Genomic DNA, 15645 nt, shown 5'->3' on the forward strand with positions numbered 1-15645 from the left:
CCCGTTTTTGATCCCATTCCCCACTCCACCCCCACAAAATGTCTCTGGTATATGGTTGTTCATTATTTTTGTTATTTTCTCGCCTGGTAAAGGGGAGCCCATTTTAAAATCAAATGGTCTGCAAAGCTAATCATGTCCTATCACAACCTAAAATAAATGATTATAAAACAAAGATTATAAAGCAATTAAGGTTGTTCCAAGTTTAATTTGTTTTCAATATATGATTTTTAAATTTTATAATGGATGGCTATACACCCAAATCAAATACTCAGCCATCTCAAAAAAGTAGGTCCAATTTTCCAGACTTTCTCTAAAACTAAGATGAACAAGACCACTAAGTATTGCCATAAGAATGGCAAAGAAGTCAGTGAGAGAGAATAGGGAGTCCACAATTAGAGGCAAGCTTAAACAAGTAATCTGCAAAAAAGGAAGAGATTTTTTTTTTTCTAAAAGTGAATCTGGAATAAATGGATATCAGCATAGGAAAATAAAAGAATCCCTACTCAGTTGTCTAAGTCTCCTACAAAATTAACCCAAATAAATCATTTATCTAAATGTAAAAGTAAACTATAAAAGTTTTGAAAGTAAACATAGGAAAAGATTTCAAAACCTTGGAATAAGTAAGGATTTCTTTTAAAGGATGCAAAGACACTATCCATAAAAGAAAAAATATGAGAACAATTACTCTTCACCAACACCAATAACTGTTCATAAAAAGATGCGTTAGCTCATGGCCTTGAAGAAAATGTATGTCTAACAAAGGACTTCATACCTAGCATACAGAAAGAATTTTACAAATCAAAAAGAAGTGGGGGTGGGGAGGACCTGTAAAAAGGAAGGGAATATCTTGTCTATGGCAATTGATAAAGGAATAGCTAAGTGGTTAAAAAGACAAAATGTGCTGATCATCATTAGTCCTTGGGAAATACAAATTAAGCCAAGATGATTTACAACTATACATTAACAAGGTTAAAATCAAAAGGAAAGACGAGTAGATATTTTAAGGACTGTTAACAACTGGATTTCTCAAACAATGCTGAAGTAAAAAATGCTACAGTTACTTTGGAAAACACAACTTTTTCTATAGCTAAACATACCCTGACACTGAAAACTTGGCAATTATAATTTTAATTTTATATCCCAGTGACATGCGTATATGACTATCAAATTATATGTACAAAAAACGATCACATGCTTTATAATCATAATCCTCAATGAGAAACAGTACAGGCATCAAAATGTTGTACTGTAAGTATACTGAATACCTGACTTTTAGCCACTTCTATTTTCCAATTCCATGTTGCTCTAAATCTGGTTCTGCCCTCAACCACATGCTGCTAATCTGCCACATAAATCCCATGATGCCTTTACTTTCAATTCATCCGCACTACAGCTTTTTTCTCTGCAAAAGGATTCTAAGCCAACTTCTACCTTTCATTAGTTTCAATACAGTAAAGTTTGTATGTCTTCAAATAGGGCATAACATTGGTCTACCTGTCTTCCTGTCATAATCTTCAATTTGTAAAAAAATCAAACCAACAGATGGGAAACCCGTGGGGATTACAATTGAGATGAAAAAAAAAAATGTGCAAAATGATGTAAAAATAAACTTTTTAATAAAAAAAAAAGAAAAAAAAATCAAACCAACAAACAAGCAAAAAATCATTTTTCCTTATGTCCTATTTTCATCTCTAGGCCACACAAGCTCTTCCAAGTTTATGGGAATTGCTCAGTTTAAATTAAGTCATAATGATCTGTATCTGCAAATTTTTATTTTTTTCACATCATTCTTCATTTTGTGCATTTTTTTCATTTCAGTTGTAATGCAAAATTTTAATATACTATGCATGAGACAAAAATCATCACTTTTCCTTAATGACTTCTTGGGGCCATCAATATTCTAAAGCATCTAAAAGAAAACCTAGAAACATCTCATCCTAGTCAGCTGGAAGTATGGTATCCATATTGAGCGGCTTGTAAGAAAGACAAATTTAGCTTATTAAGTAATTATGTGCAGGAGGTAGATAGACTGTGGGTGCTTTGGTGGTGGGTGCACTGTGGTGGCAATATGTGAGAAGGGGAATCCTATACTTCCAAAATACAAACAATAAACCAATGTTATTTCAAATAAAATAAATTTATGAAAAGATAGTTATACTCAAGCAACTTACTATATCTTTAAGTACCAAGATAACTTAGTAGCCACTATAAATACGAGTACACAGAACTATTTTTTATTTTATTCTTGAATAACACAATTACTCACTAATGGCATGCATGTAACTATTATGCAGTGAACAATTTCTAAAATCTTGGAAACAGATTGGAGACTGCTGTCCTAACTAATTTCCACACTGATTTTCATGTAACATTTGCTTTACTATACAGCAACATCCATAAAGCCAGTTTTTGCAGAAATAAAAAGAACTGTAGTGTGACCAACATTGAAAGTATGAACTACCTTGAGTTAGTAGTCTATGTGAGATATGACAGATGTTGAGTATAGATAGCTGTATTTCCTTTAAAAAATTAAACCATTCCAAACAGCTCTATGAATTCACTATGGAGCATTTAACAACTAAACAGATTAGATTAAATGAGATTGTTGGACGTTGAGGAAAGGTTGAAAGTAGATAAATAACACTAATATTTGTAAGTCGTTGGCCCCTCAGAGATACAAACTAAAAGATTTTGGCTGTCTTTTAGTTGGAACTGTAGAGATATGGCAGGTGACAATGTTAATACTAAATTTTTTAAAGTGTAGAACACAAAGTATCTATCAGGTCAATCCCTTATCTAAGCACTTCCTAAATAAAACAAGCAAGAGATAATTATGCAAAACAATAAGGTTTCCTATTTCCTTTTCTCTTGGTAAAATTAATTTTAATAATTTCTATATACATCACTCTAAGTGATAGGTATTTGCAATTTCTAAAAAGTTAATGAACAAAACCTTCCTAATGTGAAAGAACAATATGAATAACAGGAGGTCCAGGCTATCTCATTGTATTGCTTGGCATTTTTCACAAAGATATACTAAAAAAAAAGGGTAGTAACAATATAATGAATTTTCAAAAAGAAAATACAAAGATTTTTGAAAAATTCAATATACTAAATCACACATAAAAAAATAGACCTTGAATAAATAATGCATTCATGTAACACTGAAAGGAAACCTAGTGATTATAATTCATCTCACTTTCCAGTTAAGAAAAAAAGATTTCCAATGACTGAGATTCAAATTCATTGGTAAATCATAACACCCAATAACAGAAGTAAATTCTTCAGAAATAACATTGAAAAATCCCCATAGAGATTTCTGTATAGATTTTAGATATTACAGCAAAAGTAACTTCCACCATCATTAGAAAAGCTGGGTAAGTTCAATATGATACCAAGTCTTCACAAATTTATGTACAGAATCAATACAATGCAATCAGAAACTCTTTTAGTTCTTTAATAGAGTCACAAGCTGGTACTAAAGTTGATATGAAAGCCAAAGTACTTATAATAATTAAAAAAAAATAGTTTGGAGCCCTCCCTGGTGGCAAAGTGAGTTAAAGCACAGCACTAAGAAGCTTAAGCCATTTCTGCATGAGTTCTATCCCTGCCTGCCCCGGAGGTGATCCACATGGCATGGCAGACCCCTCCTGACCGCCAGCTGCTCTCCTCAGCAGTGTGCTTCCTCAGTCTGCCTGTTCTGCTCCCCACTCTGTCTCTGGTGAATCTTCTCACCTTCCACATCTCTGGCCTGTACCCCAGTTCTGTATGAAAAAATAAATAAATCTTAAAAAAAAAAAAACAGTTTGAAAAACAAGAACATTGAAGAATTTCAATGTTTCAAGGCTTCCTTTAATGTTACAGTATTTAAGACTTTGTTATTAGCAAAGTGTTGACCACTGATCTATGTAACACAACAATGTCTGAAATAAGAGCCACAAAGAAATGGCAAACTGATTTTGAAAAGGTGCCAAGGTAATTGCACCGAGTAAAGATATCTACAGCAAATGATAATGAAACAACTAAATATCCATATTTCCATATGAAAAAAACAACACTCATACCTTGCACCATTTGTATAAACACTAAATGTACAACTTACACACACAGGACCTCTAGAAAAAGCATAAGAAGTCTTTGTGAATTTAGGTTCAGCAATGAGTTCCTAGATAGCAAACAAAAACACCACTCACACAAAAGAAGAAAAATAAACCTTTACTCTTTTAAAAATTCTACTGAAAAATAGGGAAATCAGAAATGGGAGAAAACATTTGCTGTCCAGAATTTATAAAGAATCTTTAAAACTCAATGAGAAAAAAGAAATCCTACTTTAAAAGTAGGCACAGTGCACACTGGGAGAGGATTAAGATATGGTAAATCCACACTAGAATACTATTCAACCATTAGGAAAGATAAGATGTTGTCACGGATTGCAAAATGGAAGGAAGTTAAGGGAATCATGTGTTGGGAAGCAAGTCAGAATGAACTTTTATATATACAGCACATAATTCAACAAGGCAAAATGCTTATAAAATCCAGCAGACTCAAACATATAAAGTGGTATTTCTCAGGTCTGGAGGAATAGGGGAGGGAGAAAGGATTAAAAAAATAAACTTCTGAAAGACTTTATTGGAAATTAAGATTTTTGGTTCCTTAAGGGAAGCTGGACTCATCTAGCTAAACTCATCTAGCTAGACCACTGAGATGACCACCTCATGGTCAGACAGGAAGCAGTTTATAGCAAGTAGATATCAATGGAGAGAAGAAATGATAAACATGCAGGAAGAACTGTTACTCTGAGTTTGTCCCAAAAATATGTAATGAGAAGTATCAAGGGTGGTGGATACAGGACACATGGCATTCAGGAAGATCTATTCAGAGCCTACCTCAGGACTTTGCCCAGGGATGAGGAGAGACACTATTGCAATCTCTATGGACAGTATGAGGCAAGAGTGAACAGTGTTCCTTTTGGACACACCACAAAATTCCCTCTTGAAAATTAAGCACAGACAGGGAAAAGAAGGGCAATGATAAGAGAAACAATGATGACATTATTTGAATACTTGGAGCCAGCTGTTTTTCAAACTAATCCTGCACTTTTGAACTCTTAGTCAAGTAAGCTAATAAATCTTTTTGCATCAGAAAGACCGCAGGTCCAAAAGAAAAAAAAAAATGGGCAAGATTTGAAATCAAAGAAGACATTGTTGGCATATAATCATAAAAAGATGCTCTACATCCTTAGAAAATGAAAAATGCAAACTGAAATGGTAAGATACCACCACATACAATCAAAATGGCCAAAAGAAAACAAAACAACAAATAACAAAACTAAACAATACTAAATGTTATCAAGGACACAAAGTTTTGCTAGTCAGAATACAAAATGGCATCAAATAGTCTGAAAAGATTTTAACCAATAGAAAAGTACATGTGCCCACAAAAACGTGTATGTGAATGTTTCTAGAAGCTTTCTAACAGCGTAAGCCCATTATAATATAAATGTTCATCAGCTGATAAATGGGTAAAATAAATTGTGGTAGATTTACAGTGGAACACTACTCTCACTAATAAAGACCAAAGTGAATATACCTAACAATATGGGTGATTCTCAAAGTCAAGCTAAGTGAAAGGCAGACATAAAAGGCTACATACAATATGCTAACATTTACATGACAACTGAACAGCCAAGACTATAGCGATATTATCAATTTTTTATTTAAAACATATAATGGCAGAAGTTTAAAATATAATTACACACATGTGCACACACACACAAGGAGCACTTACTGTGATTAACCTCATAATATCCTGTGTGATGTAGATGTCTTATAGCCATTTTATATGAACATGAAGGTTCAGAGGGACTATACAAGTTATGCAAGGTGGCCCTCCCTGGTGGCGCAGCGGGTTAAAGCACAGCACTGAGAATCTGAAGCCACTTCCGCATGAGTTCGATCCCCGCCTGCCGCCTGCCCCGGAGGAGACCACGTGGCGAGCCAGACCTCTCCTGACCCGCCCGCTGCTCCCCTCAGCAGTGTACTTTGTTGATCTGCCTGTTCTGCTCCCCACTCTGTTCCTGGTGAATCCTATCACCTTCCGCATCTCTGGCCTGTACCCCAATTTTGTATGAATAAATAAATAAATCTTAAAAAAAAAAAAAGGAATACAACTTTCAAAGGTTAATGACTGAAAACATTCCTCCCTTGCTTACATATGGCCTTAGATGTAGGGTGTGTCTGATAAGGTTTCTTGCACTCGGAATTCTAGTATGACAGTATATTACACCTAGGTAATAATGTGGGAAAAGAACATAATAGTTCTGCCTCCTTTTTTCACAATTATGAGGATCATTCAGGTCATGGATCTGAAAAGTCCTTTGCAAATTGTAAAGCAATATGAAATTATTCTCAAACTATTATTATAATCTATATCAAGCTGCTCGGAGAAACAGAGAACCCTTTTTGTCCTCAAAACCTTTAAAAGGAGAAAAATATTACAATCTCCCTTTCATTAATGGAGATGAATATTTTATAACAATGTTTATATACAATACTTCAATGCTGACAACAAAACCCTGAAGACTCAAGAGCTGTATGCTTCATAATGAGTCTGTAGTCTAGTGGTGTACACAAACTTCTACTTCTGCAATAAAGACCAGACAAGGACAAACAAGAAAAAAAAATCAGTTCACACAGAACAATCTTTTAAGTTGCTGGTTAAGTTTCCTGGTAATTAGTACTTACATACAGGAATAATTTAAAGACCAGTTGCCTTTTGCTTTTCAATATATATTCACCATTTGGTTCCCATAAACCATCATTTTCCTATTTCCACATATTGTTAAAGGAGAATTAAAGCAGTTGACATAAAAATTAAGATAATAATAACCTTCTTTGACACTACTTATATGTTCTAGGATTTTTCTTAAAACAATCACTTGTATATTAAAATATATAGGGATAAGAAATGTAGTGAAGGTGTGTAATTACAATTTCTAATTCTGCAAGAGAAATGTCAGGGTCATGTTTGGTTACACTTATTTTTTCACTCAGTCTCTTGTACAACATCAAATAAAATTAATAATTACCTGTGTAAATAGTTATTACTTAATTCCTTTAATAATTTTATTTTGTGTGCAATAAAGTAATGCAATTAAATATCACTGTAAATAAAGTTAGGACTTAACTGTGAAGGTATTCAGAAAAGACCTCCCCAAGGTTTCAAAGGGATTGAGTTGAAGGCAATCAAGAACTTGCAGGTTCAAGACAAAACTGGCCTTTCTCTTAACTACCTAAAATAATTTAAATGAGGAGGAGGCGGCTTTTGCATAATGAGTTACTACCAGGAATAAATTTGTGTGACCTATCTGTATGCCTTGGCAAATATCTACTTACCAAGCATCTGCTCAACTTTTCTTGTTATCCTGTGACCTCTTCCAGACTGACCTCTCCAGGTCCCTATGTTATTCCTTGGCTCAAGATGGCATACAAAACTCACCCAAGCACCCACCTTTTTCTTTGCACCCCCTCTTGTCTGTCTCTATATGGATTCCCAGTAGGGGAGATATTATTAAATAGGCTCTAGGGCCCGGGACAATAGGTTACAAACCAAGCCCCCCTCCTCTTGACAGCTGGCAGGTGTGAGAGGCTTGAACTGATAGGAACTTGATAAGGTTGCCTTGGGAACAAAGCTGTCAGTCAGACCACCATGACCAGAAAAACTAACCCACTCCAGGAATGCAGAAGCTGAGGCCAGCACATGTTTCTGTGTCAAAGGCCAATGGCTGTGACCAGACATCCTAGCTAGCAGATAACGAGTGCAAACTGGTGCCCCAAGTTAGCCCAGGAACAGTGTGCGAGCATCAAATCCCCACTCTAGATGAGACATCTCTGGTCTCACTACTGCTACTCTTAGCAGTGGATTTCCATAAATCCACCTTTTCTGGCCTCCACTGTCTCTGGTGAATTCTTTCACCCAACCCCCTGCCCTATGCCTGCTTCTGGCCTCACCCAGTATTTCTCCCCACCACACTTTTCTCCTGCTAATCATCAGAAAGAAACTTCATGGGTAGAGGACGGCTTTTCCTTTCTTAAAATCCATCAAAGCTTCCAATTTCAACATCGAAAACGCTTAAAGGTTCTAACAAGCATGTGTTCCAACTTAAAATCTGTACTATTTCAGTAAAGTGTTCACTCAGGGTGACTAATTTTACTTCAGAACTGCTTTAATCTCTGAAAAAAAAAAATTGAACAACTTTATGTAACCTCCAGGCTGGGAAGTCTAATGACACCAGATTTTTTCTACAAACAGCTTCAATTCAGCGAACAGATTCCTTTAACAAGTGTGTCTTAATCGCCCTAAAAATAATCTGAAGCCACCAGTGGTATGTGATCGATCTCCCACTTTGAAATATATTTTTCTGCCTTGCTTCAGAAACGCTCAGTAATGAAAACTCAGATCACGAGGGTCGTTTTCCTTTACAAACAGGCGACAAGCGCCTCCCTTCAGCTCCACATATTTTAATTGGGGTATAGGTAATATTTCAAATTAAAACACGACTATGTCAAAGGAAGGGAGAGAATTATTTTTTGTCAAGTAAACGCCGCACTCAACTTCCGAATTTGCTCAGTCTCGGACGCAACTAGTAACTCTCAGAAAACCATTTGCAGAGTGTTTTGGCGGCTTATTAACCAATTCTTAAGCGTAAGGGCAAGTTCTAGACACAGCAGAACCAGGAAAACGACCATTGAGGAAAACTGTTACACAGAATAGGCACCTTCCTAGGCCGGACAACGGAATTCGCCTCTTTTCCGCCAGCTGGCGCGGGACGTCGCAACGCCCAAGCAAGGCCCTCCCGCTCCCAGAGCGCCTGCGCAATCTCCACCGAGTCAATTAAGCCCTTCCGCAAATGATTTTGAAATTATTGTCGGGTCATGCCTTCATTAAAAAGTCTTTAGGAACGACAAAGCACACTGGAACGACCACTCACCGAAGTGGTCCTAAAGGCAAGCGACAGGATTTTAGCTTCCTCTCGCGACTTATCTGGTGCTGCCGGAAACGGAACTACTCGAGACTAAAGTGCTCATGGGGCCTTGTGGAGCTTCCGTCGGGAAAAATTTCGGCGGATCGCTTGACTCTTGCCGGAAATCCTTCTGCCCGGTGTGGTTTGTGTGTGAGACCAAAGCAGGAGGGGAAGAGGCGTGACCCAAGATTCTTGCTATGTAGTAGTGCCTTGCAGTATCTCTATGTGGTCCTTCTGCTACACTGAGGACGGAAGCCTCAAGTCCATGCAGCAGCTGGAGTCATTCGACTAACACTTCACCCCTTCCCCAGGATTAAAAGGCAAATCGAAACCTAAATGGGTTTGGCTGTTCACAGCAACTCGCGTGACACTCGCAGCCGTGGCAGGTGAGGGCTCTGAGACCGCAGGAGAAACTGATAGACAGAACCTCGTCACCCGAATTGGCGACCACAGCTGGGCAGTTGCTTTGTCTCTGCTACACTCTACAGAGCCCAGGCACGGGCTCCCATAGGGGACATGTGCCAGAGTGAAGGGCTGCGTGGACATGGAGGAATGACAGTACAGTCCCAGGGTGCTTGCGCGTATTCGTTTCTCTCCCTCCGTCTCCACCGTTGCCTCTCTTTCATTTCTAGGGTTGGAAATAACAGAGATATTAGCTCAGCTAAAATAGACCTGGTACTTCAGACTGCGGTCTCGCCCCACTAAAGTGGGTCAGCCTCGAGTTTCGGGACTGCTGTGGACAGAGATGGCTATTTTCTTTTTCTTTCTTTTTTTTTTCATTTTCAGTTTTTCTCACTCTGCTGCTCTCTGCCTGCAGCCCCCCCCCGCACCCCTCCCCCCCTTCAATAGAACAAAAATCCCCATGCGTTGTGCAGCTTTCCAGAGTGAGGACGGAGGCTGCAGGTCTTTCGGCTGGAGAGTGTTGAACCTCGCACGCTTTTAAGGGAAGAGGTGGTGAGGTTGCTGACAATAGAATCTTATTCACTAAGTGCTCGTTGACTTCCTGGTTTGCGACCTTTGGAGTCCTGTTGGTAATACTCGGTTTAGCTTGTGGGAAGACTTGGCAGTGGAAGTAGGAAGCATGGCTGACTTTTTAGCACCTAGCATCCTTACTGTACACGTGGATAGACAGGGTTTTGTTTTTGTTATTGATAGTTCTTCGTTTAAATTTAAAGATTTTGTTTCAGGCTGGTAAAATAACGACAACGACCATTATAACTGAGTTCTTATTTGTTGTGCCAAATGGTCTGCATATTTTCTAATTTGCTCCTTTCAACAATTCCATGAGGCAAATCGGATTATTACTCTCCTTTTACAAAGGTAGAAAGAAAGACCCAGAGAGAGTACTTAGCTAGCCCTAGAAAACTTTTGTAAATAGTAAACGCTTGAACACGTGTTTGTTCACATTCCAGGATTTGTATTCTTGACAATTTTAACCGCTGTTGACTCACTGTTTATGGTTCATTGTTCTAGTTTCTTCTCTAGAATTTTCAGAGGCTGAAAACATTCATTGATTTAAAAAATATTTGGTGTACCTATTTCCGTGTCTGATGAAAGACAGATATAGGATCTATTTACATGGAGCTTCAGTATTGTGATGGAAATTTAGGGAGTTCAGAAACCAAAATATTATACTTAACTGTAGCACGGGTTTGTCTAAAGTGAGTTTACTGGTATGCAGAGGCTCGGGGTTGTACAATCAAAGCTTGCTGTTTAAATGCTAAACTCATATGACGTGCGGGATGGTTGTGCAACTACAGTAACAATTGATAGGACATTAATCGATTACTCAAATAAGTGTTACGCACCAATTAAGTACTGGAAATATCAAAATGAGTTCCTTGTTCTCCAAAAGTCCTCACAGAACTATATATAGGTAGTATTGTGGAACTATTTTTATTAAGTGAAGATGGTATTGTGGTTATGTAGGAAGGAAGTGGCTACTAAATTATTTCGATATTAAATGTCTTAACGGTGACAACAAATTTATATGTGTATACGTGTGTAAAGATATTAGTACTTGTTGAGTCTCACACTGAAATATGGGTGTTTATAGTGAACTGTTCTTTTAACATTTCTGAAAATCTAATTTTTTTCTTTATAAAATGTTGAGAAATAGGCTAGCACTAATGGAAACAGATCACTGTATAAGTAGATCCCCAAATGCTGTGGCTCATAGAGGTGCTAATGAGTTCCTGGGAGCTGGGCATAGGAGTGGTAGCTGTCAGGCAGGCATTTATTAAAGGCTTTCTGGTTGATTATTGCAGAAAAAAATAGAAACTTTCTAGAGTGTTCTAAAAGTAGCAGAAAAAGGAGGCTCAGCAAAAAGGTATTGTTGGAAGAAGGAAAAAAAAATCAATGTGAAGGTCTTTGGAACTTGGCATGCCTTTTTTTCCCCCCTTTGTATAAATGTTAGAAATGTTTAAAAGTCTCTTATGTAGCTGTAAGCAATAGTTGAGTAGAATGGAAGCACGATTTATAACAATGTTTCTATGAAAAATGGTCTAGAATTTCAGATTAATTGGTTAGCTCTCTGCAGATCTGGTGCTCCTGTTTCTACTGATTTGGGGAGCACAGGTTTACTAGTGAATAGCTGGTCTCTTTAGGGAACCTATTGGAAGGGCTGGAAAAGACTTTAAATTCAAGTTGGTGGTGGTTTCTGAATATTACCTGCGGCTAATGGATGATTCAGAGTGTTATGTGTTTAGACAGTTTTGTCAAGACTAGCAAAGGCATGCCTGTTAATCCCAGGCAGTGGTGTTAGGGTAGTCTCACAAGTGTAGTAAAACCCCTAGAGAAGAGTTCTCCAGCAGAAGCAGTGGTAAAGAGGAGTTTATATTATATAATTTCATTAGATTGGAGGTAAGTACGTACATTCTAAATTGAATTGTTTGTATTTGCCTTATAACAAACTAAATTTAGGTCAGAAATCTCTGCCTTAAATATAACAATAGCTAACAAGCTATATAATATAGTGCTAATATTTACTGAGTGCTTATGGACATGCTAATTATTTCTGTTTATGTTGTCATTTAATCATCTAAACAGTATGGAATTTATAACCCTACTTTACAGATGGCCAGGGAACTTCAATAACTTGTTTAAACACATAATTGGTAACTATCAGAATGCTTTCTAGCCCAATTTTATTGAAATCTAGATGGTTCTTAAAATGTAATTCAAAAACCAGCAGCATCAATATGATCTTGTAGAAAGTCAATGTGTTTATTCCCAGCCTCAGACATTTTTGTTTATTATTTTAATAAGCCCTCTATGTGATTCCATGGTGACACCACTAATAGCATACCACTAATTTCAACTTTAAAATTCTAGGATTAAGTAGAATTTCTCTTTTGGATAGTTTTAAAGTGATTTCTAATCCTGACTACACATACCCATTTGTTAAAAATCCACATTCGGACCTTCCTTGGTGGCACAGTGGGTTAAAACACAGCACTAAGAAGCTAAAGCCGCTTCTGTATGAGTTGGATCCCCTCCCCCGAGGTGATCCACATGGTGCGGCACACCTCTCCTGATCAGCCTGCTGCTCCCCTTAGCAGTGTACTTCGTTAGTTGGCTTGTTCTACTCCCCACTCTGTCTCTGGTGAATCCTCTCACCACTCCTCCACCTCTGGCCTGTACCCCAGCTCTGTATTCATAAGTAAATAAATCTTTAAAGAAAAAAAAAAAAAAGAAAAAAATCCACATTCTCCACTAGAATTGATGCTTCAGAAAACTGTGGCAAGTCTAATAAAGTGTAGTCCCTCAGATAATTCTGATATAATCCATTACTAATTTTTAAGTAATGTCCTATCTTTAAGACTAAACACTAGTTGGAATTCAAGACCAAAGTTTTATTTTGATCAAAATGCTAAGTAGTGTAGCAATACTAGATGCTTTAAATTATATTTAGTGTAGTTTTTAGGGTTTCAAGTGAACTAGCATACTATTATGAATGTCCTGGAACTTCTATAATGTCCATAGGGTTTCATCATGTACCACATTTGGAGGGGAGGAATAAAAATCAGATTCATTCCATAGTTTTAGTTTTCCAAGAATTTAATAAATACTTATAATGCTGTGATATATAGTACTGAGTTTGCTGTTTCGAGAACATGGTAGTCTACCTTGGTTTAAATAGACTTGGGTTTGAGTCCCATTTAAAACTTACTTGACTGTGTGATCACTTCAGATTACTGAGAATTTCTGCTTCAAGTCTGTTTTGTAGTAAAAATGATGGACTATATGTATGTACTTCAAATACTTGTAAAATAATTAAAATATCCCAAATCTGAGGGTTTCTGTCAGGATTATTGTTAAATCACAGAGTTGTAACTGTGCGCTTCCTAACATTTTTCATTTTACAAAACGCACAGAAAATTGTATTTGTACTGACGATAGAATGTTTCCAAGGGCAATTGGCAGGCCTTACAGGCTGAACCAACTAATTTTTGGCATACTACAGTTCATTATGATGTTGAGAGACTTTGTATTTACAAATTAAGTGTCTACTAGGTATAATGTTTAATAAAGGCCTATTCTCTTGTGGCTTATCATATTTTGGAGAGCTATTTAACTGAAGCAATTAAGTAATAAAGGTACCGGGTAACCAAAGGTCAAGATGAATGATAACAAAGAAATCTTGAATACTGTTAAGAAAAGTCTGTGGAGAAATATTCACTGGGTATTCGAGCTGTCCTAAGCACCAGGAGACAAAAATTCTGCTTTATCAGTTTTGTGTATTTTCTATCAGGTCTCCTGTAATAGTCTGTGTATAGTATACACAGAGTGATAGTTATAGTGATAGTTATATGTAGTGATATTTATATGCTTCCATTGTTCTACTTTGCTCCCAATCTCTCTCTTTCATTCTTATTTTTGAGCAGCACACTGCTTCTCAGATTTGTCTGCTTTTTTGAATTACCTGGGAAGTCATAAAATTACTTAGGCCCTACTCACCCACATTCTGATTTAATTGCTATGTAGTGTGGCCTGGACACTGGATTAGGAGGCTTTGTAACTTCATACTATGACTTGTGAGATGGCACAATTTATGGATGAGGACATTGAGGCCTTGGGATTTTAACTAACTTGCTCAGCTACTGAGTTAAGAGTCAGACCCAAGTAATTTTGGTTCCAGACCCATGCTCTTACCCACTAGTGTATTTAGTCCTTTTATGCCAAATGTTAAGTATCTCTTATATATTGAAAGGAAGTGACAAAGGAAAAAGTCTTCTTTTACTGTATGCTTTTGTAAGACCCAATTCTTTGGCCTAGCTTTGTAAAAACGTCCTTCAAGGGAGTTGTCAATATGTATGTCTTGTCCCTGAAGTGCAATCACATTTAATATTAAAGATCCTTACTAAGTCTTCTCAGTCTTCCATATGTATCTTAGCTAGTTTATTTAATTTTCTGCTTCTGTCTTTACTTGCTTGCTCTGCTCCAGCTACAGTGGCTTTCCTTACACTTCCTTGAACATGGAAATATGCAAAACAGGTATCTGCTTTTAGTCTTTTCTACTTTATTCCTGCCTGGAATGCTTTTATCATTAACCCCATGGCTAGTTTCCTCATGTATTTGGATTTTTGCTCAAATGTCACTTTATTAAAGAGGTCTTCATAACATAGATTTATTTGTTGATTTGTTTCTGTCCAAATGAATGAAACACGGTTTCAGACCTAAATTCATAATCAAATGTGAGATCTCTATCTATGTACTTCAAACAGCTTTGACACTGAAGCAGAATTCAACTAAGTGAAAAGAAGGGAATAGATCAGTTATTAACCAGTATTCTTAAAAATTATAGAGGATACATGCATTTTTTCAAAAGTAGTTTTCTGTTCACACATATTCATGTGTAAAGTACAAAAAATAAGAGGGAAAATACATAGTAGGAAATACAAACCCAATACTTATACACCTCATAACCACAACCAGTAAGTTTGCCACTAGGTCATGAGATTATTGATTTTTTAATTTTAATATTATGCATTCTATACTTTTCACCATAAACACTAAAATTATAAAATTTTTAAAATTAATTAATTAATTAATGTTAGGTTTAACAGTAAAACAGAATGACTGCTTTTGTTAGATGCCTGTTTCAGAAGAAAGTTTTTTTTAACAAAACCCTACTTTACACACACACACATATATATACATACACACACACATAAGCATACATATATATATTCATTGATATAATCTCTCATTTTTGCACTTTGAAATGAATATTGAGACATTTTATGCAATTGCATACATATTCTTTTAGTTTTGTTGGAGTGCTAATTACATTAGAACATATTTGATTGTTTCCCACCTATACTGTAAGCTTCAGGAAATGAACCATATTTACTTTGTATTGTCAGACCCTAAAACAGCACCTTCTGTAGTAGGTGAGTATTTATTAAGTAAATACATTAATTTCAATGAATGCTTAGTATATTTCAAGCACTTTTATTATCTCAATCTTCACAGTGCTACAGAGTATTAATGATATTTCCTTATTTACTTATAAAGGAACTGAGACCTAGAGAAACTAGCATCTGTTGCTTGTTATGTAATGATAAATTTAAAAATATATTTGACTACAAAACACATGCTTTTTTTTTTTTTTTTTTTTT

The 15645-nt window shown here is 36.4% G+C and overlaps 2 protein-coding genes across 5 annotated transcripts in view; one reads left to right on the forward strand and one right to left on the reverse strand.

The window, feature by feature from the left end:
- Positions 1-9056, reverse strand: part of GIN1 (gypsy retrotransposon integrase 1) — a 30199-nt gene extending 21143 nt beyond the window's left edge. The window contains exon 1 of one of the 2 annotated variants that reach the window (XM_012721726.1): positions 8990-9018. The gene's annotated coding sequence lies outside the window, so the exon portion shown is untranslated. Of the gene's footprint in view, positions 1-8989 lie in introns of both variants that reach the window. The other variant, XM_004678356.1, reaches the window with a different exon arrangement.
- A 141-nt stretch (positions 9057-9197) lies between these two features.
- PPIP5K2 (diphosphoinositol pentakisphosphate kinase 2) overlaps positions 9198-15645 on the forward strand; it is a 69536-nt gene continuing 63088 nt past the window's right edge. For all 3 annotated transcript variants that reach the window (XM_012721927.1, XM_012721928.1, XM_012721929.1), the window contains exon 1: positions 9198-9408. The gene's annotated coding sequence lies outside the window, so the exon portion shown is untranslated. The remainder of the gene's footprint in view (positions 9409-15645) is intronic.

Source organism: Condylura cristata, unplaced genomic scaffold (genome assembly GCF_000260355.1).
Source record: "Condylura cristata isolate star-nosed mole 26May11 unplaced genomic scaffold, ConCri1.0 scaffold00007, whole genome shotgun sequence".
Classification (NCBI taxonomy): Eukaryota; Metazoa; Chordata; class Mammalia; order Eulipotyphla; family Talpidae; genus Condylura; species Condylura cristata.